Source organism: Acipenser ruthenus, chromosome 6 (genome assembly GCF_902713425.1).
Source record: "Acipenser ruthenus chromosome 6, fAciRut3.2 maternal haplotype, whole genome shotgun sequence".
Lineage (NCBI taxonomy): Eukaryota > Metazoa > Chordata > Actinopteri > Acipenseriformes > Acipenseridae > Acipenser > Acipenser ruthenus.
Window position 1 is genome coordinate 708,688 of NC_081194.1, and position 24,393 is coordinate 733,080.

The 24,393-nt window shown below is 42.6% G+C and overlaps 1 long non-coding RNA gene and 1 other non-coding gene across 2 annotated transcripts in view; both read right to left on the reverse strand.

The window, feature by feature from the left end:
• Positions 1 to 504, reverse strand: part of LOC117411564 (uncharacterized) — a 68,909-nt gene extending 68,405 nt beyond the window's left edge. The window contains exon 1 of the long non-coding RNA XR_009328820.1: positions 295 to 504. This is a non-coding gene — a long non-coding RNA (uncharacterized LOC117411564). The remainder of the gene's footprint in view (positions 1 to 294) is intronic.
• Positions 505 to 1,031: 527 nt separating this feature from the next.
• On the reverse strand, positions 1,032 to 1,124 carry trnai-uau (transfer RNA isoleucine (anticodon UAU)). The gene is given in 2 exon segments: positions 1,032 to 1,067; positions 1,087 to 1,124. It is a non-coding gene; the product is annotated as a tRNA-Ile (tRNA).
• Between the last annotated feature and the right edge of the window lie 23,269 nt (positions 1,125 to 24,393).

Sequence of the window (24,393 nt, forward strand, 5' to 3'; positions counted from 1 at the left end):
CTAGCTTTGGTAGATCTGGTAGAGCTAGACACTATCCGTGAAGCACGAATCAGGAACCGCATCGGGAACGAGCCCCCGCGGCTGTTAAACTGAGCACTTGAAAAATGGTGCTGTGACAAAAAAAAAAAAATCACACACACACACACACATTATGGACAACAAACCATATAGTAACGTGTCTGTTGTTAAGGGCGCTAAAATAAATAAAGATATTATTAATGATTAATCTTCGTATTGCGATCAATCATATTGTGATCGGCAAGCGGATAAACTACAGGGCCTAACGTTACTGACCTCACACAGCCTGGATCCCGGTGTCGGCATCCAGCGTCTCACACTATCTGATCCGGCTCTTTGATCCTCACGACACATTCCCTACATATTTTCTTCTTTAAGGAAACGAAAACTTCGTTTTGCCTTCCGTCTGCCTCCTCTGTTAAAGCATCGTAGCGCTGCGCAGCACACCCCTCAGTACTGAGTAGGTGAGTGGGTGGGTGGGCTCCAGTTATGGCGCCTGCTGTTTGCCGAACTGCATCGCGGGATTGATTGTCCTATCCTTCTTTAAATATAGTCCTAGTTCACAGACAATTTGAACTAGGACGGTCGCAGACAATTTTTAACAAAGACGACCACAGAATGCAGACGGCCCATAGAAATAAAAAAATATATATATTAACATTTAAACCCTATCTACACGCCTTTCTAATTCAAAATTGTGGGAATTGTGTCTTCCTATAATTTAAATATGTAAGAACAAGAAAATGCTGCCACAATGTTAAATATGTAAGAACAAGAAAATGCTGCCACAATGTTAAAACTGCTAGTTTGTGACTGGTTCAAAGTAAAAAAAAGTAAAAAAAAAAAATCCTGTACCATTTTAAATTCTCCTTCATCCGTTTTACTCTTCAATTAAAGAATTATAACATATTTACAGACTTTGTATAACCCTTCATATACATTGAAAAAAACAAATTGTATTATAGTCTAATAAGCACATTTTATTGAACTGCGCTTGATTTTTTAAAAATGTGTGCTCCAGGTGAGGCTCGAACTCACAACCTCGGCATCGCTCATCTTGTACTGCTGTATAAGTACCGCGCGCTAACCGATTGCGCCACTGGAGCTCTGGTGGAAGCAGGCAGCATAAACGGCTTACAGCCTAAACTATAAACAAGAACAAACACTCCCAACACTTAATGAATTACACACACACACACATCGTGACCACTAACTTAATGCTGCTTGCAGTGCTTCGATGTGTCGCTGCAGTTTATCTTAACAATCTGTACACGTCAATCGGTATTGTAAACTTATAAAACACACACACACACACACACACACACACACACACACACACACACACACAAACACACACACACCACTATTTTGTTCCAAAAGTACAAACTACGCCGAAGAACGACAGACAAGTATTATTTATATGCACTAAAACACGGAAGTACTTGGAGACAGCACAAACACATGTGATGCACTGTAGATGTTAAACACGAGACCCACGCATTTGAACCAGCTGCACGCTTCACGTAGAAGTGGGTATATTTCACCATCTGCCTGTTTCACAAAATGCTAACGGTACCTATTCCCTAGATGGCCGCTAGGAGTCAGTGTGGCAATGAAAGTGGCCGTCAAACTAGCTCCGTGTGGTCCTAAGTGCCAGTGATGAAAAATTCCACCACACTGCAGCCCTGAGCAGAGATTAAGGATTGCCAATTCCTTGTTACTGCTACCGGAGCTCAGATTGACCAGAAATAATAATTATTATCGATTGATTGATTGTATATTTGTTGAGTCGTAATTCTTTATTTTGTTGATCTCTGTGTTTCAGATTAGATAGTTCTCTTAATTTATTCCTCATTGCTTTACCTTCCCTGTCAAATCATTTTTCTTTAGGTTTTGTTTTCTGGATGTTAATAATTGCATTTGTTTTCCTTAATTCTGATGTGGCTGCTGCTATTAGTAGGATTTTGCTGAAGACTCTCACAGCCAGAATGACTCAATTTGCTTCAGTCTGATAGCTTTTATGTAAGAAATGTTTTGTTTGATTTCGTCACTGTTAATGATTTTCTGGTATTGTAAATGGCTGGTTTGTTTCCATGTATAGGTGGGCGGGAGTGTGTATAAATGTGTATGTGTGTTTACATGAATGTTGGGCTGTGCTGACCATACCCCACAGGACATTGACCAGACACATCTGCACTGAGCCATGTTTCACAAAGAATAATTACAAAAATCTATTTACAAAATCAGGGACTGTGCTCTTCATTCCAAACACTGAAGAGCACAAGCCCTGAACATTCCAGCTGCTGATTCTGACCGAGATAGTTGCTACTGATAGAATTGCTTATGGTGAGATAAGTTGTGAACACAATTGTTTATGATCCTTTCTAAAGAGTTATATTGCAAAATAAATATTTATTTGGACAAAACCCAGATTTATTTTCCCAGATTTATTTTTCCATATTTATTTTTCTAGATTTAATTGTCAAAAGGGCACATTTCAAAACTTTAAAAAATGTTTTTGTTAAAAAATTATTCATAATGATAAATCTGGGGGGGGTGGGGGGGGGGGTAGGGGAATTACATTGACTTACTGCTTAAACGAATCTCCATTTACTAAAACATTTATACAGATACCAGTAAAAAAGCACTATTATTTATAAATAACTCAATAAAGTAAATCCGTTATTTCTTTGTTATCTGTGAACGGTGATCCCCTCCTCAGTAAATCCGTTATTTCTTTGTTATCTGTGAACGGTGATCCCCTCCTCAGTAAATCCGTTATTTCTTTGTTATCTGTGAAAGGTGATCCCCTCCTCAGTAAATCCGTTATTTCTTTGTTATCTGTGAAAGGTGATCCCCTCCTCAGTAAATCCGTTATTTCTTTGTTATCTGTGAAAGGTGATTCCCCTTAATGTGTCTTCATTGCGGAGTTCTGAACAAGTTATAGCAGCACAATAAACAAGCATTTTGGATAATATACATGCTATAAACTGGAAAGAGAACAGACATGTATATCTAATGTAACAGATTGATTTCTTAGAAAAAACCCTCAAAGAAATTAGTCTACTTGGGCCCTGTCCACACTATGCCTTTAAACCGTATTAGTTGCCTTTAAACCGACTCAAAAGTGCTGAATACGGTTAGCGTCTCCACTACGCAGCGTTTAATACCGTAGTCGAGAACTGGACTCAAGACCACCTCAGGGGCTAGTCTCAAGTCCGGTTCTAAGGCCCTGTCCACGCTACACAACCGATCTCGAGAACCGTACTCCAAAACGTTTTAATGAATCCAGCTCAAAGCGTCCACAATGAAGTAACGTTTCGTGTTTAGTCGGGCGTAATGCGTACACACTCTATTACTATAAAAATAGTTACAGTTACAGTTCCTAGCAGCGCAGTGAACAGTGGAAATTAATATCCCACCATGCACTGTATTTTATTTTGAAATAATGTGTTATGCCTCATATTAACAGAGGTCCATACTGCTAAAAACAAGCATTTTGGAAAAAGTAAATGCCAATGCACACACACACGTAGGGCTCATAGTTTTCAGGTTTTATTTTCAATCAAATTTAGCTGATTCTGTTAAACTCAGAAAAAGATGTTAATTACAAAATAATCTTTGCTTTTACTTTCATATCTTGCCTGAGCCTAATTCTGGTCCCTTTAATTTTATTTCAAACAGAGCTGACAAACTTACGTGAATTGTTCATCCCCGATCCTACTTTTAACTCGCATTTCATTTTTGCAGTCGCCTAATTTAACGCTGTGCTTTTGTTATTTTCCTCACTAGTTTAACAGACAGTTGTCCTGACAGTTTTTTTTAAAGCATAAAAATAAATACTTAGTGCAGAGTGTACACTGCCAGCAAGTCCTTCAGGCTCCAAATATTTCACAAAGCATTTTGGGATATTGGAAGATACAAAAAATGTAGTTTGGTATTACAGTGTCCACACTTCTGACAAACCGCACTACCTGATGAGATACTGCCGGCACCTTGCAAAGGAGCATACGGAGAGCTGGAAATACATAATCAAAATGCATGGCTGAAATCATGGTGCACACAGGAAGGCTTCATCTTTCTTGAACATTAGACCACATCCTACAACAAGAACTAACTATATAGGCGAGACGGACTGCACTTAAATAAAAAGGGAACTAATCTACTCAGAAAAAGGATCCTCGAGGAGGTTCAGAAGCATTTAAACTAGAAAGGAAGGGGGGAGAAATCAACAAAAAAACAGAAGGGAGACTACATCAAAACAAGGGTAACAACTCGGGTAAGATACCCATTAAATGTATTTATCTAAATGCTAGAAGTCTCAGAAACAAAATGTTAGAACTTGAAGCTACTGCACTAACAAGTAACTATGATGTGATAGGAAAAAACAACGCAGAATCAATATGGATCAGAATAATGGACACATATTCAAAGGGCATAATAATAGGGGCATGCTATAGACCGCCAAATTCAGACACTGAGCAAAATGATCTGTTATACAATGACATTAGAAATGCATGTATCAAAGGAGAAACCATACTAATGGGGGATTTCAACTTCCCCCATATAAAAAAGGAAAACCTGGTGGGGAGCACGACAGCCAAAATTGAAATGGTAGAAATGACAAATAAGAAAGTTTACAAACGAGAGGAGGCCATTTGGCCCATCTTGCTCATTTGGTTGTTAGTAGCTTATTGATCCCAGAATCTCATCAAGCAGCTTCTTTTACTATTATTATTTGTTTATCTAGCAGACGCTTTTATCCAAGGCGACTTACAGAGACTAGGGTGTGTGAACTATGCATCGGCTGCAGAGTCACTTACAACTATGTCTCACCTGAAAGACGGAGCACAAGGAGGTTAAGTGACTTGCTCAGGGTCACACAATGAGTCAGTGGCTGAGGTGGGATTTGAACCAGGGACCTCCTGGTTACAAGCTCTTTTCTTTAACTGGACCACACAGCCTCCTACCTTGAAGGATCCCAGGGTGTCAGCTTCAATAACATTACAGGGGAGTTGGTTCCAGACCCTCACAACTCTGTAAAAAAGTGCCTCCTATTTTGTGTTCTGAATGCCTCTTTATCTAATCTCCATTTGTCACTAGATAAAGACTGCTTCCTAATACAATTTGTCAAGGCATCGACTACAGGGGAGGCATGCCTTGATTTAGACTTTTCAAATAACGAAGACAGAATAACTAAAACAGAGGTCAGAGAACCATTGGCAAACTCAGATCACAACATGGTCTCATTTGAAGTGCTTTTTAAAACTCAAAATGTAATGACTAAAGCTAGCATTTACAATTTTAAAAATGCAAACTATGAAGGAATGAAACAGAGACTGACAGAAGTAGATTGGAGTAAAATAGAGAAAACATCCACAGAAAAAGGATGGCTGTTTTTTAAAAATGTAGAGGCGCAAAACAAATACATCCCAGAAGTAGACAAATAAAAATCTAAACCAAAATGGCCAAAATAGCTAATAGATTGATTAAAAAACATATTCAGCGAAAAAAGGCACTTTACAGAATGTTTAAAAGGGGCCAAAAACAAAGTACACAGAAAGGCTACTTGGAACTGCAAATGCAAGTCATAAAAGAAGTTAGAAAGGCCAAGAGAGAGATAGAAATGAGCACTGCTAAGGGGGCTAAAACCAATTCTAAAATGTTTTTCCAATATTATAACAGCAAGAGAACATTTAAAATAAGCTTTTCCCTGGAGCCAGCATTACACTTCAGCCATCAACACCAGGCAGAAGGATATCTACATCATCAGATGGAAGGAAACACAGATGGATGGAGACACAGATGGATCACATTAGTTTACTGTAAAGCTAAGTCTTAGTTGGTGCTTATCTTGGCAAGAGCTAAGTTCAAATCAGCATGAAGTTTTAACATCTACTCTCGTGTAATGGAAATCAGAGGAGGTTAAATGTCTAAGAGATACAAATAGCAAAATCATAGATGAAGAAAAAAAAATAGTAAATATATTAAATGATTACTTTTCACAAGTTTTTACAAAGGAGGATACGTGCAACATGCCCCACATGTCGACCTGTTCCTATCCAGTTTTAAATAACTTTAGCATAACAGAGGCAGAAGTGTTAAAGGGACTAGGAGCTCTTAAAATAAACAAATCCCCTGGGCCGGATGAGATCTTCCTAATAGTACTCAAAGAAATGAAAGAAGTTATTTACAAACCGCTAACCAAGATCATGCAACAGTCTCTTGACACAGGGGTTGTACCAACAGACTGGAAAATTGCAAATGTAATACCAATCCACAAAAAGAGAGACAAAACCGAACCAGGTAACTACAGACCAATAAACCTGACTTCTATTATATGTAAACTTATGGAAACTATAATAAGATCCAAAATGGAAAATTACCTATATGGTAACAGTATCCTGGGAGTCAGCATGGTTTTAGGAAAGGGTGATCTTGCCTAACTAACCTGCTTGATTTTTTTGAGGATGCAACATCGACAATGGATAATTGCAAAGCATATGACATGGTTTATTTAGATTTCCAGAAAACTTTTGACAAAGTCCCGCATAAAGGATTACTTGTCAAACTGAACGAAGTAGGGATTCAAAGAAATGCATGCACATGGATTAGGGAGTGGTTAACATGTAGAAAACAGAAAGTACTGATTAGAGGAGAAACCTCAAAATGGAGCGAGGTAACCAGTGGAGTACCACAGGGATCAGTATTAGGTCCTCTGCTATTCCTAATCTACATTAATGATTTAGATTCTGGTATAGTAATCAAACCTGTTAAATTTGCAGACGCCGAAAAATAGGAGGAGTGGCAAACACCGTTGCAGCTCAAAGGTCATTCAAAATAATCTAGACAGCATTCAGAACTGGGCAGACACATGGCAAATGACATTTAATAGAGAAAAGTGTAAGGTACTGCAAGCAGGCAATAAAAATGTCCATTATAAATACCATATGTGAGATGCTGAAATTGAAGAAGGAGTCTATGAAAAAAATCTATGAGTTTATGTTGACTCAGAAATGTCTTCATCTAGACAATGTGGGGAAGCTATAAAAAAGGCCAACAAGTTTCTTATATATATAGTGAAAAGTGTTGAATTTAAATCAAGGGAAGTAATGTTAAAACTGTACAATGCATTAGTAAGACCTCATCTAGAATATTGTGTTCAGTTCTGGTCACCTCGCTACAAAAAGGATATTGCTGCTCTAGAAAGAGTGTTTAAAAGGCATGTCATATGCAGACAGGCTAAAATAATTGAATCTATTCAGTCTTGAACAAAGAAGACCACGCGGCGATCTGATTCAAACATTCAGAATCTTAAAAGGTATAGACAATGTCGACCCAGGGGACTTTTTCGACCTGAAAAAAGGAACAAGGACCAGGGGTCACAAATGGAGATTAGATAAAGGGGCATTCAGAACAGAAAATAGGAGGCACTTTTTTACACAGAGAATTGTGAGGGTCTGGAACCAACTCCCCAGTAATGTTGTTGAAGCTGAAACCCTGGGATCCTTCAAGAAGCTGCTTGATGAGATTCTGGGATCAATAAGCTACTAACAACAAATGAGCAAGATGGGCCGAATGGCCTCCTCTCATTTGCAACCTTTCTTATGTTCTTATGTTCTTATGTAATTCATTCAATATTAAATACAGGGCTTTGAATTTCCCAGAACTGCTTATAAAGAAATACTTTTTTTGTTTGTTTTTTGCTTTTCGTTGGAGTTGTAATACAGGCAGAGATGGTGCCTGTGTTTCTTTTGGTGTGTTTAGCTCATTATTTGTATATGAATATTAATAACTTCCATCTGCAGCACTGCATCTTGTTTTCTGGGTCTGGTAACATGACCCGCCTCTGCAGGGTTCTACAGTACAGATTATTCATGAGAGGCCCATCCAAGTAGTATCAGTAACTAACAGCCAGACCAGCACCCTGCTTGGCTGGCTTCAAGTCAGAGCAAGAAGTTTCCCACATTATTAAACTGTATTCTCCAGCCATCACACCACAGAGATCAGCTTCAAGCCAACTCTCTGGGCTGGTAGATCTCTCTACCTCGGTATGGGCTAGATAGATAATAGTCTCCTCTCTCTCTCTCTCTCTCTCTCTCTCTCTCTCTCTCTCTCTCTCTCTCTCTCTCTCTCTCTCTCTCTCTCTCTCTCTCTCTCTCTCTCTCTCTCTCTCTCTCTCTCTCTCTCTCTCTCTCTCTCTCTCAATAATAGCTATATATTTGTAGAAACTTGTATATTCTACAAACACTACTGTTTGTTTGGAAATGGAACAAAAGTTTGCAAAGCAGCTATAGAGAGCCAGTGCTGTCTAGTGCCAACCTACACACAGCCATATTGAAAACTTAAAAACGTATAAATAAATGTTTTTGCAAGAAGAATGATTGCATACATCACAATAAGGTAAAGGGTTATGGTTAGGGACAGTAAAATAAATACAAATCTGTAATCTGAAGCAGTAATCTGTAATCTTTAACAGTGTTCTGGGAATACACCTTCTTTCTATCACACTGTTTCCATGGTTTTCTTTGTAGAAAAAGGATGAAAGGGCTTACTTGAGCTAACAAGGCAGACTTGTTATGATGTGCAGTTTGACATATTGAGTTATGAAAATGACTGAGTCATCTCTTTCTGTGTTTTCTGTGGTTGAATGTGGACTTTACCTGGTGGTATGCACCAGCACCCTGTATAGTGGACTGAATGCTCTTCTGCTACATTGCCACCAGATGGCACTGTTGTATATCTTTTCCCAGCTCTGGAGCTATTCCAGCTCTGCTCTGCACACAGGCAGAATTAATTCAGTTTACAACCTGGAGTCTCGTCTCTAAGGCGTAAGAGCAAAGTGCATGTAATTGAAAGCTGTGGAACAGTTTCCACACAAGCACTGCAAAAAAGATTATTGTACTACAGTACAACAAGATGCTGTATTATTATCAGCAAGCACTGAGTCTCTTCTCTGCACTTTACCTGAGTACGATGCTATACTGTCTCCTCTGCACTTTACCTGAGTACGATGCTATACTGAGTCTCCTCTCTGCACTTTACCTGAGTACGATGCTATACTGAGTCTCCTCTGCACTTTACCTGAGTACGATGCTATACTGTCTCCTCTGCACTTTACCTGAGTACGATGCTATACTGAGTCTCCTCTGCACTTTACCTGAGTACAATGCTATACTGAGTCTCCTCTGCACTTTACCTGAGTACGATGCTATACTGAGTCTCCTCTGCACTTTACCTGAGTACGATGCTATACTGTCTCCTCTGCACTTCACCTGAGTACGATGCTATACTGTCTCCTCTGCACTTTACCTGAGTACGATGCTATACTGAGTCTCCTCTCTGCACTTTACCTGAGTATGATGCTATACTGTCTCCTCTGCACTTTACCTGAGTACGATGCTATACTGAGTCTCCTCTGCACTTTACCTGAGTACGATGCTATACTGAGTCTCCTCTCTGCACTTTACCTGAGTACGATGCTATACTGAGTCTCCTCTCTGCACTTTACCTGAGTACGATGCTATACTGAGTCTCCTCTGCACTTTACCTGAGTACGATGCTATACTGAGTCTCCTCTGCACTTTACCTGAGTACGATGCTATACTGTCTCCTCTGCACTTTACCTGAGTACGATGCTATACTGAGTCTCCTCTCTGCACTTTACCTGAGTACGATGCTATACTGAGTCTCCTCTCTGCACTTTACCTGAGTACGATGCTATACTGAGTCTCCTCTGCACTTTACCTGAGTACGATGCTATACTGAGTCTCCTCTGCACTTTACCTGAGTACGATGCTATACTGAGTCTCCTCTCTGCACTTTACCTGAGTACGATGCTATACTGAGTCTCCTCTGCACTTTACCTGAGTACGATGCTATACTGAGTCTCCTCTCTGCACTTTACCTGAGTACGATACTATACTCAGTCTCCTCTCTGCACTTTACCTGAGTACGATGCTATACTGAGTCTCCTCTGCACTTTACCTGAGTACGATGCTATACTGAGTCTCCTCTGCACTTTACCTGAGTACGATGCTATACTGTCTCCTCTGCACTTTACCTGAGTACGATGCTATACTGAGTCTCCTCTGCACTTTACCTGAGTACGATGCTATACTGTCTCCTCTGCACTTTACCTGAGTACGATGCTATACTGAGTCTCCTCTCTGCACTTTACCTGAGTACGATGCTATACTGAGTCTCCTCTCTGCACTTTACCTGAGTACGATGCTATACTGAGTCTCTTCTCTGCACTTTACCTGAGTACGATGCTATACTGAGTCTCCTCTCTGCACTTTACCTGAGTACGATGCTATACTGTCTCCTCTCTGCACTTTACCTGAGTACGATGCTATACTGAGTCTCCTCTGCACTTTACCTGAGTACGATGCTATACTGAGTCTCCTCTCTGCACTTTACCTGAGTACGATGCTATACTGTCTCCTCTGCACTTTACCTGAGTACGATGCTATACTGAGTCTCCTCTCTGCACTTTACCTGAGTACGATGCTATACTGAGTCTCCTCTGCACTTTACCTGAGTACGATGCTATACTGAGTCTCCTCTCTGCACTTTACCTGAGTACGATGCTATACTGAGTCTCCTCTGCACTTTACCTGAGTACGATGCTATACTGAGTCTCCTCTGCACTTTACCTGAGTACGATGCTATACTGAGTCTCCTCTGCACTTTACCTGAGTACGATGCTATACTGTCTCCTCTGCACTTTACCTGAGTACGATGCTATACTGAGTCTCCTCTCTGCACTTTACCTGAGTACGATGCTATACTGTCTCCTCTGCACTTTACCTGAGTACGATGCTATACTGAGTCTCCTCTGCACTTTACCTGAGTACGATGCTATACTGTCTCCTCTGCACTTTACCTGAGTACGATGCTATACTGAGTCTCCTCTCTGCACTTTACCTGAGTACGATGCTATACTGAGTCTCCTCTCTGCACTTTACCTGAGTACGATGCTATACTGTCTCCTCTGCACTTTACCTGAGTACGATGCTATACTGAGTCTCCTCTGCACTTTACCTGAGTACGATGCTATACTGAGTCTCCTCTCTGCACTTTACCTGAGTACGATGCTATACTGAGTCTCCTCTGCACTTTACCTGAGTACGATGCTATACTGAGTCTCCTCTGCACTTTACCTGAGTACGATGCTATACTGAGTCTCCTCTGCACTTTACCTGAGTACGATGCTATACTGAGTCTCCTCTCTGCACTTTACCTGAGTACGATGCTATACTGAGTCTCCTCTGCACTTTACCTGAGTACGATGCTATACTGAGTCTCCTCTCTGCACTTTACCTGAGTACAATGCTATACTAATAAATAAAATAAAAAAAAAAAAAATGTATTTCTTAGCAGACACCCTTATCCAGGGCGACTTACAAGATATCACGTTATTTTTACATACAATTACCCATTTATACAGTTTGGTTTTTACTGGAGCAATCTAGGTAAAGTACCTTGCTCAAGGGTACAGCAGCAGTGTCCCCACTGGGGATTGAACCCACGACCCTCCGGTCAAGAGTCCAGCGCCCTAACCACTACTCCAGTACCGCTTTCACTGTACTTTATTACACTTTACTATGCTTTTACTATGGGAAACTTTTATAAGGATATAGACTAAAAGAGTGTATAGGGAAGCCAGCTAGTGCTGTCCTTTCTCTGGGGTGCTGGGGTGAGACCGGGCAGGCGTGCTGCGGGTAGGGTAGGAGCTGGTGGACCCCTGTGAGATGTCTCCTCATGGTCAGTGCTGTGCTTTGTTTGGGGTGCTGGGGTGAGACCAGGTAGGCATGCTGAGGGTAGGGTAGGGGCTGGTGGACCCCTGTGAAATGTCTCCTCATGGTCAGTGCTGTGCTTTCTCTGGGGTGCTGGGGTGAGACCGGGCAGGCGTGCTGCGGATAGGGTAGGAGCTGGTGGACCCCTGTGAGATGTCTCTTCATGGTCAGTGCTGTGCTTTCTCTGGGGTGCTGGGGTGAGACCGGGCAGGCGTGCTGCGGATAGGGTAGGAGCTGGTGGACCCCTGTGAGATGTCTCTTCATGGTCAGTGCTGTGCTTTCTCTGGGGTGCTGGGGTGAGACCGGGTAGGCATGCTGCAGGTAGGGTAGGGGCTGGTGGACCGCTGTGAGATGTCTCCTTGGGTAGTCCTGTTCTGAGGTGGTCTTCTTGTACAAGAGGGAGGCAGGCAGGCTCACTGTGCCGTGCACCATCCCCACAGAGCCCTCTGTGCAGAATGCACTTGGAACAGCTGGAACTTCTCAATGCTGTACAGACTCAGAGCGCAGATAAGAAGACGCGAAATGTGCGGTAATGGATTCAGGGGCATTTAAGATTAAATCACAGCTCAAGTGCCCTGTACTATAACAGGTTTAAGAAGGCTGTTATCTTAGAACCCTACGGGTTAAAATACTGTACCCAGTATACCAAAACACAGTTTTTGGGGGAATAAGGCAATCCCTTTTTTTCAGTTTACCATGGCATTCTTGCACATTCTTTTTTTAGTTTGCCATGGCATTCTGGTACAGTATTTTTGCAATTTACTATGACATGCTGGCACATTATTTTTTAGTTTACCATGGCATGCTGGCACAGTATGTTTAAGTTTACCATGGCATGCTGGCACGGTATGTTTTAGTTTACCATGGCATGCTGCATGGTATTTTGGAGTTTACCATGGCATGCTGCATGGTATTTTGGAGTTTACCATGGCATGCTGGCATGGTATTTTGGAGTTTACCATACTTTAGCACACTATACTATGCTTTTTACCATGCATAAGTACCATGTTATACCTTTACTGAGCTCTGTTGCAAGCCACAGCAGCTCACAGGAGTGTAAAGTATTTCAGAGAGAAATTTTACAGGATATAGGGTAGTGTAGAAGTGACCTGGCAGTGCTGAAGGTAGCTTCAACAACTAAAACCACTGCTCCTGTAACCCCAGACAGCAGGGTTTGCTGTTCCCATTGATGCTGTTCCCATTGATGCTGTTCCCATTGATGCTGTTCCCAGTACATCCAGCAGCAGTGAGGGGGAAGTCGCCATGCCTTCACTTCAGTGCCAGTACACTGCCAGAGGCAGAACAGCTTGTGAGTTAAAACAAGTAGCAAAACCACAGTGATGAAAGGCCCCACAGGTGGTTAGTACATTTCCTAACAAAAACTACATTATGAAGATGAAGGAACATTCAAAGCAAATCCGGAATAAGGTTCTTCAAAACCACCAATCAGGGGTAGGATATAAGAACATTTCCAAGGCATTGAATATTCCCCGGAGCACAGTAAAGTCCATTATTAAGAAATGGAGAGAATATGGCACAAATGTGAATCTGTCTAGAAATGGCCGTCCTCAAAAACTGAGTATCCGGGCGAGAAGGGCACTAGTCAGGGAGGCCACCAAGAGGCCTATGGCAACTCTAAAGGAGTTACAGTCTTCCACGGCTGAGCTGGGAGACACTGTGCATATGGCAACAATAGCCTGGGTGCTTCACAAAACTGACCTTTATTGGAGAGTAGCAAAAAGAAAGCCATTGTTGAAAAAAAACTCACATCAAATCTCAGCTAGAGTGTCCCAGAAGGCATGTGGGAGACTCTGAGACCATGTGGAAGAAGATTCTATGGTCTGATGATACCAAAATAGAGCTTTTTGGCCTCAACACTAAGCACTATGTTTGGTGCAAGCCTAGCACCGCACATCATCCTGAGAACACCATCCCTACCATGAAGCATGGTGGTGGCAGCATCATGCTATGGGGATGCTTCTCTGCATCAGGGCCTGGAAAGCTTGTGAAGATAGAGGGCAAAATGGATGCAGCAAAGTACAGAGAAATCGTGGAGGAAAACCTGCTGAAGTCTGGAAGAGACCTGGGACTTGGGAGAAGATTCATCTTCCAGCAGGACAATGACTCCAAACATACAGCCAAAGGTCCAGTCAAAGCCCGGACCTCAATCCAATTGAGAATATGTGGAAAGAGTTGAAAATTGCTGTTCACCAAAGGTCCCCATCCAACTTGACGGAGCTTGAGCAATTTTGCAAAGAAGAATGGGCAAAAATTGTAGTGTCCAGATGTGCAAAGCTGGTAGAGACTTATCCAAATAGACTCATGCTGTAATTGCTGCCAAAGGTGCCTCTACCAAATATTGACTCAAGGGGGTGAGTACTTACGCAATCAATTATTTTCTGTTTTGTATTTGTAATTAATTTAGAACAATTTGTAGATTTTATTTTTCACTTTGACATTATGGACTTTTTTTGTGTTGATCAGTGGCAAAAACTCCTAATTTAATCCATTTTGATTCCATGATGTAACACAATAAAATGTGGAAAAGTCCAAGGGGGGTGAATACTTTTGTGAGCCACTGTATATATATTATGGAAACCAAAAGGCAAATTAAAAGTACTGAATCCTAACATGCTTGCATGCTTGGCATTATTCCAGGCCCAGTAAAGTACTTTTATCTGCTGTTATTTTGTATAAGCTGTAGATGGAGTGTTTTTCTTTAATATAATCATTGCAGGTTGATTGATGATTGATGTTTTTGGTTTCTAGACTGAAGGTTTTAGTATCTGTTATTTAAAATCACAGAGCAGTGCAACAAAGGTCTTGGCAAACCCATGTATTTAGTGCTAATTAAGCCTGGTTAATGAATATCTCATCCTCCCAAACATATCCTTATTAAGAAGTGTGGCAGTGCTGCTTCCAAGTCTTTTAAACAATCATTTGGGGATTTGAAGGGAAGCACAACTGGGATTTAAATGTTGTTTGATCCCGTGGCTCCTATTAATAACCAGTGTGCATTCTCTTCTACAGCAGTGTGTCTTCATCTTCAGGAAGGCTGACCAGTCTGCATTCTCTTCTACAGCAATGTGTCTTCATCTTCAGGAAGGCTGACCAGTCTGCATTCTCTTCTACAGCAGTGTGTCTTCATCTTCAGGAAGGCTGACCAGTCTGCATTCTCTTCTACAGCAGTGTGTCTTCATCTTCAGGAAGGCTGACCAGTGTGCATTCTCTTCTACAGCAGTGTGTCTGCTGTATAATCACTGTGTATTAAAGGTGGATTGCTTCTATTATAAATACCTCTGTAGATCACAGTCCTTAGTGTTATGAGCTCTGCAGGTGTTGTACACCTAGAGCAGCCTCCAGTTATAAAGAAAGCATGCAGACTCTCTGGTTTGAACCTAGTTTATGTCCTTCAGATGAGATGTAAAACTGAGGTCCTATTGGGAGTGACTCTGCAGCAGCAGTTGTGATGCATAGTTCACCTAGTTCCCTAGTCTCTGTAAGTCGCTTTGGATAAAAGCGTCTTCTAAATAATAATAATAATAATAAAGTCTCCAAAGCATCCTCAAGTGGTTTTATTGTAATTTGCAACATTAACATGAAAGTTTCACTGTTAAAATATATAGGAGTTAATTAATGTTCAGACGCTTTGAAAATGTGGCCCCCTGGTTTCTGGACTCAACAAGCCTTCACAGTAAGATGAGCGTGCCTGGCGCCCGGCCATACTGTGAAAATCCAGGGAAGAGGAATGCAATTATTATTATTATTATTGTGTATCGACAGCAGCCGTATCCAGATTTCATCACACTGCTGTAGCATTCTGTACAATGCACTGTAAACAATACAATATGAACCATCCCATCTGTGTTTATGTATTGTTTCTGAAATGAAGAAATACGTTCGGCATTGAATTAGCTAAGTTTCTTGTACCAGTACTATTTCCAAATACAGATATACATCTACTGACATGCATTCAAATACATTAAAAAACGTAAAAGAAATATAGATATATTTGTAGTTAAAGTTGTTCTTATTAAAAATAACATCTTAGAAAATTGCGATTCTCCTTTTCTTTCTTTTTTTTTTTTAATACTCCAGCTGAAGCTGTTGAGTCATTGCTGACCAAAAACAGTCCAAGTCCTTTGGGGTTCTGAGTACAGACAGCACTGTGGTGGGGAGTGATGGCATTGTTTAAATAGCCGTGCTCTGCTCCTTCACATTCATTAGCTCTGCAGTTACATTTGTTTTCTGTTGAGGCTTTGAGTTTTGTGGGGCCTGGCTTTGAAAGGCTTTGTTCTGTTTTGAAAGGTACTTGTGTTCCCTTCTATGGGTTTGTTACAATACAGACGGCTGCTGTGAAATTAAAAGACAGAAGTCAGTCGCTGACCTTTGCCATAATGGCTTGCTATGTGAGTTTCAAAAAAAAAAATCAGCCTTTATCTGTCTTCCCTAGTCTCACTTTTTCAGTTTGCACCTCATAATGACTCATTATTAACCTGTAATTGTATCTGCATCTCACTATAGCTAGATACAGAGACAGACCTCTTGTATGCTGTGGGAATGTCTTGTTTACAGTATTGTAGCATGTTAGTGGTGCACAAACACACTAGGAGAGGTTAGTCCTGTGGTGTTTGACAATAATCCGTCCAGGACAAGCTCAATGCAGGCTCTCGGAGGACATGTCCCTCCATCAGAACAGTGCTGGTGACTAACCTGAAATGTTCAGCTATAAGAATGGAAAACTTCATTGAAGATAAGAAGCTTAGGACTGGATGCAGGGCTAGTGCAAGCTGCAAGGCCAGCCACGTGCTCACAAACAGAAGAGATAAACACAAGGGGATCACTGCATCCCTGTGGTTAGTACAGATACAAACATTTTGCATCACCCTCTAGAATCAAGTAATTTTGCTTCATAAAGTTGAATGAAACCTGCTCAATAATGTTAAGTTAACATATTGAATTACATACCGCTTTGTAGTTTTCCATATACTTATACAAAATCTGTTTTTCCATATACGAAAAGCAGATTTTGTAAAATGTGACATTTCAGAATCTAACATGAAATACTGTACTACTATTAGATTTTCCAGTAGACTTTTGCTATATCATTTTGTAATTTCTTTGATTACATGACGTTAAATAAAGGACCTAAATTATGTTTATATTGTGTTAAAAAAAAAAAAAAACTATTCTGGCCATAGCTGTAGTCTTATAGTCTTAAGCTGGTTTAGTTCAGTTCAGTGAGTATTTTACGATGAAAGTGCTTGTTAATGAATCTCATTAACCAGGACAAGATGAAGTGTGTGATTAAGATCCCTGGGGAAGCACCTCTGTATCAAAATAAACAGCACAGACACCGTTCCCCACCTCAATCAGGGTGAACATGACTACTACCACTACTACTACTACTACTACTACTACTACTACTACTACTACTACTACTACTACTACTAATAATAATAATAATAATAATAATAATAATAATTGCTTCGGATCAAATGATTTGCTAAAGCGCTGACAGGCCAGGACTTGTTTGGAACTGGCTTCCAGTTTGCTTTGTGAATGCTGCAGGTGACGTTACTCTTCTAATTGATATATTAACACTGAATCTGTCTTCCATGAAGCATGTTTACCTCTGCTTGCTTGCACGGGCAGGTCTACTCAAAAAAAAAAAAAGCAAGAAGCCAAGGAATGTCTATTTCCAATTCTTCTTTCTGGGGCAGCGTGCCATTATAAAATTCCAAGGAGTTTTTTCAGTTATCTGTACCGTTCCCACGTCTGTCTCTGTCTTGTTCCCATGAAGGTTTGGTTGAAATTGTTTTTTTTAATGTTATACGGTTTAGGTAACACCCTGAAAATTGACACTGGGTAAGGTGCTAATGACATTCTTATGTGTGATGCGGCTGCGTCCAGCGTGCTGCTGTGCATCGTTACACAGTTCTTTTTAAACACAATCACTTATTGCTCAACAAAAGTCCATGTACTGTAACAACATGACTGTTTTCTCAGTTTCAACAACAATGACGATCCGTTAACAAGACCTTTGCTGCACAGAAGCTTGCTGAAACCTGATGTTCAGCTGGCAATACGAAGGTGTTCTCAGATTCTCAGAACACAGGACGAGTGGAGGGTACTGCAGAATTATTTTCTCGCAGCTCATTCTCAAACTTGCACTGTAAAGGCAGCTAAGTTTCAAGCTACCAAATGTGATCCAATACATACTTGGTGTAGTTTAGAGTTACAGCTTCTCCCAGCTCTGAGGCTCTCTCTGGTCTCTCCTCTCCAAAAAAGGACCTCTAGAAAATGACCTCTAGTCCATAAACAGTGCTTTCGAGTCCTGCCTTTTGCAAACCTATCACTTGGTAATAAATCAGTCTTGTCTGTTGCTCAACACAGGAGCTCAGCACAGGATTTCCTCATCATTTCAGTTGAAAGGTGTGTTGAGTCAAGTTTAAAGAGGACCAAAAATATCTATTATTTATTTATTTATGTATGTATGTATGTATGTATGTATGTATGTATGTATGTATGTATGTATGTATGTATGTATGTATGTATATATTTAATTGTTTATGTATTAATTAATTAATGATTTATTTATTTATTTAATTAATTAGTGTGTTTATGTATTGATTTGTTTGTTTATTAATACATGTATTTATTTATTTGTTTATGTATTTGTTTTTTGGTAGGCCAGGGTTAGTGCTCTGCTTGTAGTTTTTTTATCCACAATTGTCCATTGGTTGTCTTGTGTTGCCGGTGTAACCTTGTTCCAGCTAAATACAAGTCTCTGCGTTATGTTCTTTTTATTTTCCTTCTGCTACTCTGTGCCCACTACTCCCTCCACCTACATCACACAAGAAGTGACAGACATTGGGAATCCTCGGGATCTCGAAGAGATGGTTTATTGAAGGCAGTACTCTGCAAAAACTGACAGGTTGCAGCCTTTCCCACTCATGCAGTAACTGTAAAATAAACGATTCAAATGGCTTCAGCCAGCTTCGGGTATTACTCATTATCTCCCCTTCCCATGCAGGAGCTGGGCATACAAAATACATTTCTCAGAAAATAAAATACATTATTAAAAAAAAAAATTCTATTTTCCTAACACCTTTGTCACAAGTGACTCATTTAGAGTGTGGGGTAGAGCCTTACGCGGGACTATTTTTGGAATCCTGCTCCCGTCCCGCCCTGCAATACGCACTCCCACTTGCTCATGTCCCGCTCCACAATACCCACTCCCACTCCCACTCCCGCTCCTATCCCACCCCGCAATACCCACTCCCACTCCCACTCCCGCTCCCATCCCGCCCCGCAATACCCACTCCCACTCCCACTCCCGCTCCCATCCCGCCCCGCAATACCCACTCCCACTCCCGCTCCTATCCCACCCCGCAACACCCACTCCCACTCCCACTCCCGCTCCTATCCCACCCCGCAATACCCACTCCCACTCCCACTCCCGCTCCCATCCCGCCCCGCAATACCCACTCCCACTCCCGCTCCTATCCCACCCCGCAATACCCACTCCCACTCCCACTCCCGCTCCTATCCCACCCCGCAGTACCCACTCCCACCCGCTCCCATCCCGCCCCGCAATACCCACTCCCACTCTCACTCCCGCTCCTATCCCACCCCGCAGTACCCACTCCCACCCGCTCCCATCCCGCCCCGCAATACCCACTCCCACTCCCACTCCCGCTCCTATCCCACCCCGCAGTACCCACTCCCACCCGCTCCCATCCCGCCCCGCAATACCCACTCCCACTCTCACTCCCGCTCCTATCCCACCCCGCAGTACCCACTCCCACCCGCTCCCATCCTGCCCCGCAATACCCACTCCCACTCTCACTCCCGCTCCTATCCCACCCCGCAGTACCCACTCCCACCCGCTCCCATCCCGCCCCGCAATACCCACTCCCACTCCCACTCCCGCTCCTATCCCACCTCGCAGTACCCACTCCCACCCGCTCCCATCCCGCCCCGCAATACCCACTCCCACTCCCACCAGCTCCTGTCCCGCCCAGCAATACCCACTCCCACTCCCACCCGCTCCCATCCCGCCCCGCAATACCCACTCCCACTCCCAATCACTCCTGTCCAGCCCCGCAATACCCACTCCCACTCCCACCAGCTCCTGTCCCGCCCCGCAATACCCACTCCCACTCCCACATGCCCCCGTCCCACCCAGCAATACCCACTCCCACTCCAACTCGCTCCTGTCCCGCCCAGCAATACCCACTCCCACTCCCACCTGCTCCTGTCCCGCTCCGCAATACCCACTCCCACTCCCACCCGCTCGCGTCCCACTCTGCAGTATCCAATGATGTATCGCATGTCCTATCGGACGTTCAAAAGCAAAACTACAGCAAACCGAAACTTATGCTTGTCATGTGACATGAGTCAGATCCCTAGGTTTCGTTTCTTGCCTATTACTCACCCCCACTCTACCTCTCCACTCCTCCTGCACTAGAAGACTGGCTCTACCTCCTCTACGCTCCCCTGCCTCCAGAGCCCGCTCCTTCTCCACCCTCACCCCGCAGTGGTGGAATGACCTTCCTACAGATGTCAGGACTGCCCAGTCCCTGACCACCTTCTGGCGCTTCCTCAAGACTCACCTCTTCAGACAGCACCTGTAGAACTCCTCTTTTTTTCCCCCTGGACACTTATCAGTCTTCCTTAAATGCGCTTTACTTGCCCTTATCTGCCCCCTATTTTACTGCATCTAATCCTGCACTTTAGAGTACTGTAATCTGCCAAGTGTTTAATCTGTAGTATTTTGTATTTAATTATATCCTGATGTAACTATCACTGTCACTGTTATCTGCTCCGTTATTGAATCGTATTTTGTCATACTTATACTTGCTAGAACAAAAGTCATTGTATTTATCTTGCTCTTAATTGTATTATTACTTGTACTGTGATTCTTGAAATGTATTTTTGTTTACGACTGTAAGTTGCTCTGGATAAGGACGTCTGCTAAGAAATAAATAATAATAATAATAATAATAATAATAATAATAATAATAATAATAATAATAATAATACATGGTCACTTCAAAAGATGTCGTTTTTAATTGTTCTGATTTTATTGTGGTTCAATAAACACAACTCTTTGGAAAGCATTGTGCCTTCTCCAGGGTTCCAGCAAGTGGGTTGGTTTAGTCTGAGTAGCAGAGCAGTGTTAGACTGGACTGTGAGTCAATCTTATGCCTGGAGGCCAAAGCTGGCCCTTCCACTCCATTTAATTGAACCAATTAAAACTCCATCGAGACCCTGAAGTAGTTTTACCTGTTAAAACTGGAGTGGAATGGCCCTGCAGGACTGTGATTGGACACCACTGGTCTAGCCTGTATTCTGTTCTGTATGTCATGCTTACTGCACATTACTTCATTGGTATATCTAGAGAATGGTTCATCCAGTTATGATGAGACTTGAAAAGGCCATTCTTTGGAGTATCAGGATCAGGCATCAGGATCTCTGGGTTAATGAAGGCATCTTTCTGTCCATCTCACATTGTTAAATCAAGTGCTTACAGCCGTGGTGATCTACGCTCGTATGATACTGGCGGCTCTAATCTTGTATTGACCATGACATGCTTGTTGACAAGGCTGAGAGCTCCAGGTACATCACAGCTGACAGAGAAGGTGACAGTCAGAGGACTGACCTGCAGTTGTACCTCAGCTGTTGCAGGGAATTGCTGTGGTGTGGAAGTGGAATTGACATTCTTTTTTTTTGTGTGACCCCACACATCACAGATGTTCTGAGTGCGTGTGAGCGTCTTCCAATCTCACAAGCCTAAAGCCAGAATCACTTTTACACCAAGCAATCCAGAGCAGAGGTGGGCGGGCTACCGATCCCAGAGAACAGAGATCAGCCCTGCCTCTTATCCACTCTGAATGTGCTCTGTGTCTGGGTTCGCTGTTGCTTGATGAGGAGAAGCAATACCTGCCGGTTTCCCACCGCCCACCCCGGGAGCGTCAGAGCCAATGTGACGCCCCCTTCGGAGTCCCCAGCAAAGTTTGGCCTCTTTGCACAGCCCGGAGGCGAACTGGCACCGTCCAAGCTGTGTGACTCATCCTGCACTCCCAACGGCAGTGCTTTAACTGGATGAGCCACTCAGGGGACACTGGAATTGCACATTCTTAACTGGAGAGAAAGTTGGGGTATAATAGTTGGGCACAAAAAAAGAAGAAGAATATATACCTGGAGATTCCCAGTACATAGAGACCACTAACCAATTACCAGGGTCATAGCTGTATAGTTTATAATATAAAACTAATAATGAATTTGGCTTATATTTTTTCATTGGAGCATACCAGTTGGGAATAACATGACTAATAGAAAGTGATGCACCCCATCTAGATAACTGAATACTGCAGCAACGAAACGCTGCGTTTTCACTGATTAATATCAAAGAGATTCTATTTTGAAAACCCCTCTTCTCTGGGTGTTCTTGATCATTTCCTCAAATGAATACCCCCCCCCCCGGCACTGTGCCAAGATCCCAATCGATTCAAGATTCTGTGCTTCAGAAGTGGTACTCATTTATTGTTAATGTAAATCACAGTTTGTCATCAGAGGCAGAGCTGGGTCTTCGTACCACAATAAACTGCAGTCTTATAAATTGTACAAACAGCAATTCTGCTGATTTTGTTTAACCCGGAAATCATTACAAGTGGCACCTGCTTAAAATACGACGTGCATTTCAATTGGGGACACTGAAAAATACACCAGCTTCCACACACCAAATACAATAACATAATAATAATAATAATAATAATAATAATAATAATAATAATAATAAAATGAAAGGAGAAGAAGAAGAAGAAGAGGAATAGTAAGGAAACCCAGTGAAACATGGAAAGCGGAGAGTGTAATGGGCAGTGTAGTGTGATGCACTATCGTTAATGTCAGTGAGATGAGAAAACCACGAATACACATGAGCCAGACTCTTTTGCTCTCTTGCAAAATGGTGTTACTAGTTTTCACAGAAGTTTCCTGTCTTTTGGTTTAGCTTTTTTTTTTTTTTGTATTGTCCTTGTGTGGATACGGTAAGTGAGGCATTGTGTGGAAGGGGATGCTGCGAGGATTCCCGAGGCTGCCTCCTTGTAACAATGGCCCCATCAATCAGCACTGACGCAGTAACTACTCTCTTTCCCTCTGATCTCACTCTCATCCTCTCAGGAAGCCTGAGGTGAATCTGTCACATCCTGTCCCGATCAGTGCCCCCTGATCCTCCAGACCCCCCCCCCGTCACGCTGCCCAGTCAGTGCCCCCTGATCTTCCAGCCTCTCTCCCCCTCATACCAGTCAATCGCCCTGATCAATAGCCTCCCCCTCATCCAGTCAGTCCCCCTGATCCTCCAGCCTCCCCCTCATCCCGGTCAGTCCCCTTAATCATCCAGCCTCCTCCTCTCCCCGGTCAGTGCCCCCTGATATTCCAGCCTCTCTCCCCCTCATCCCGGTCAGTTCCCCTGATCCTCCAGCCTGCCCCTCATCCCGGTCAGTTCCCCTGATCCTCCAGCCTCCCCCTCATCCCGGTCAGTCCCCTTGATCATCCAGCCTCCTCCTCTCCCCGGTCAGTGCCCCCTGATATTCCAGCCTCTCTCCCCCTCATCCCGGTCAGTGCCCCCTGATCTTCCAGCCTCTCTCCCCCTCATCCCGGTCAGTTCCCCTGATCCTCCAGCCTGCCCCTCATCCCGGTCAGTCCCCCTGATCATCCAGCCTCCCCCTCTCCCCAGTCAGTGCCCCCTGATCTTTCAGCCCCTCTCCCCCTCATCCCGGTAAGTCCCCCTGATCCTCCAGCCTCTCTCCCCCGCATACCGGTTAGTCCCCCTGATCATCCAGCCTCCCCGTCATCCCGGTCAGTCCCCCTGATCATCCAGCCTCCTCCTCTCCCCGGTCAGAGCCCCCGGATCCTCCAGCCTCCCCCTCTCCTGCACTGAGGTTAGTGTAACTGCCCTGAGGTTAGTGCAGGGGTTCAAATGGGAAGCAGTAGGGGGTGGGGTGGGCTGAGCTGAGCTGTCAAAAGAATTCAGGAAGAAAGTATAATTTCATTTTTATTTTTGCTACACTCTGTCACTTTGCAGAATTCTCAGTGTGTGTGTGTGTGTGTGTGTGTGTGTGTGTGTGTGTGTGTGTGTGTGTAGAAAGACAAACTTAGTTTGAGCTATGCTTTTTTTCTCAGCTTAAAAGTTGGTTTAGGAGAAACTTTTAATGCAAGACATTTAGTTAAGCCTTTTATGGTAGTGGTGATTAACCTCTTTTTTCATCATTTTAATCTTTTTTGGTATTAATAATAATAATAATAATAATAATAATAATAATAATAATAATAATAATAATACATGAAAGAAGAAGAAGAAGAAGAAGAAGAAGAAGAAGAAGAAGAAGAAGAATCTCTTATTTTGCAGCATATTGGGATATAGTGGTCTCAAGTTCAGTGTCATTATATTGTTTTTGTATTTAGTCCTTGGTTTATCTGTTGTTGAATCTGGGAGGTGAGCTTTAAATACCTTTTACTGTGTATTTAGGGAAACTATAAGGGCAGAATCCAGGTTACTGTGGATGGC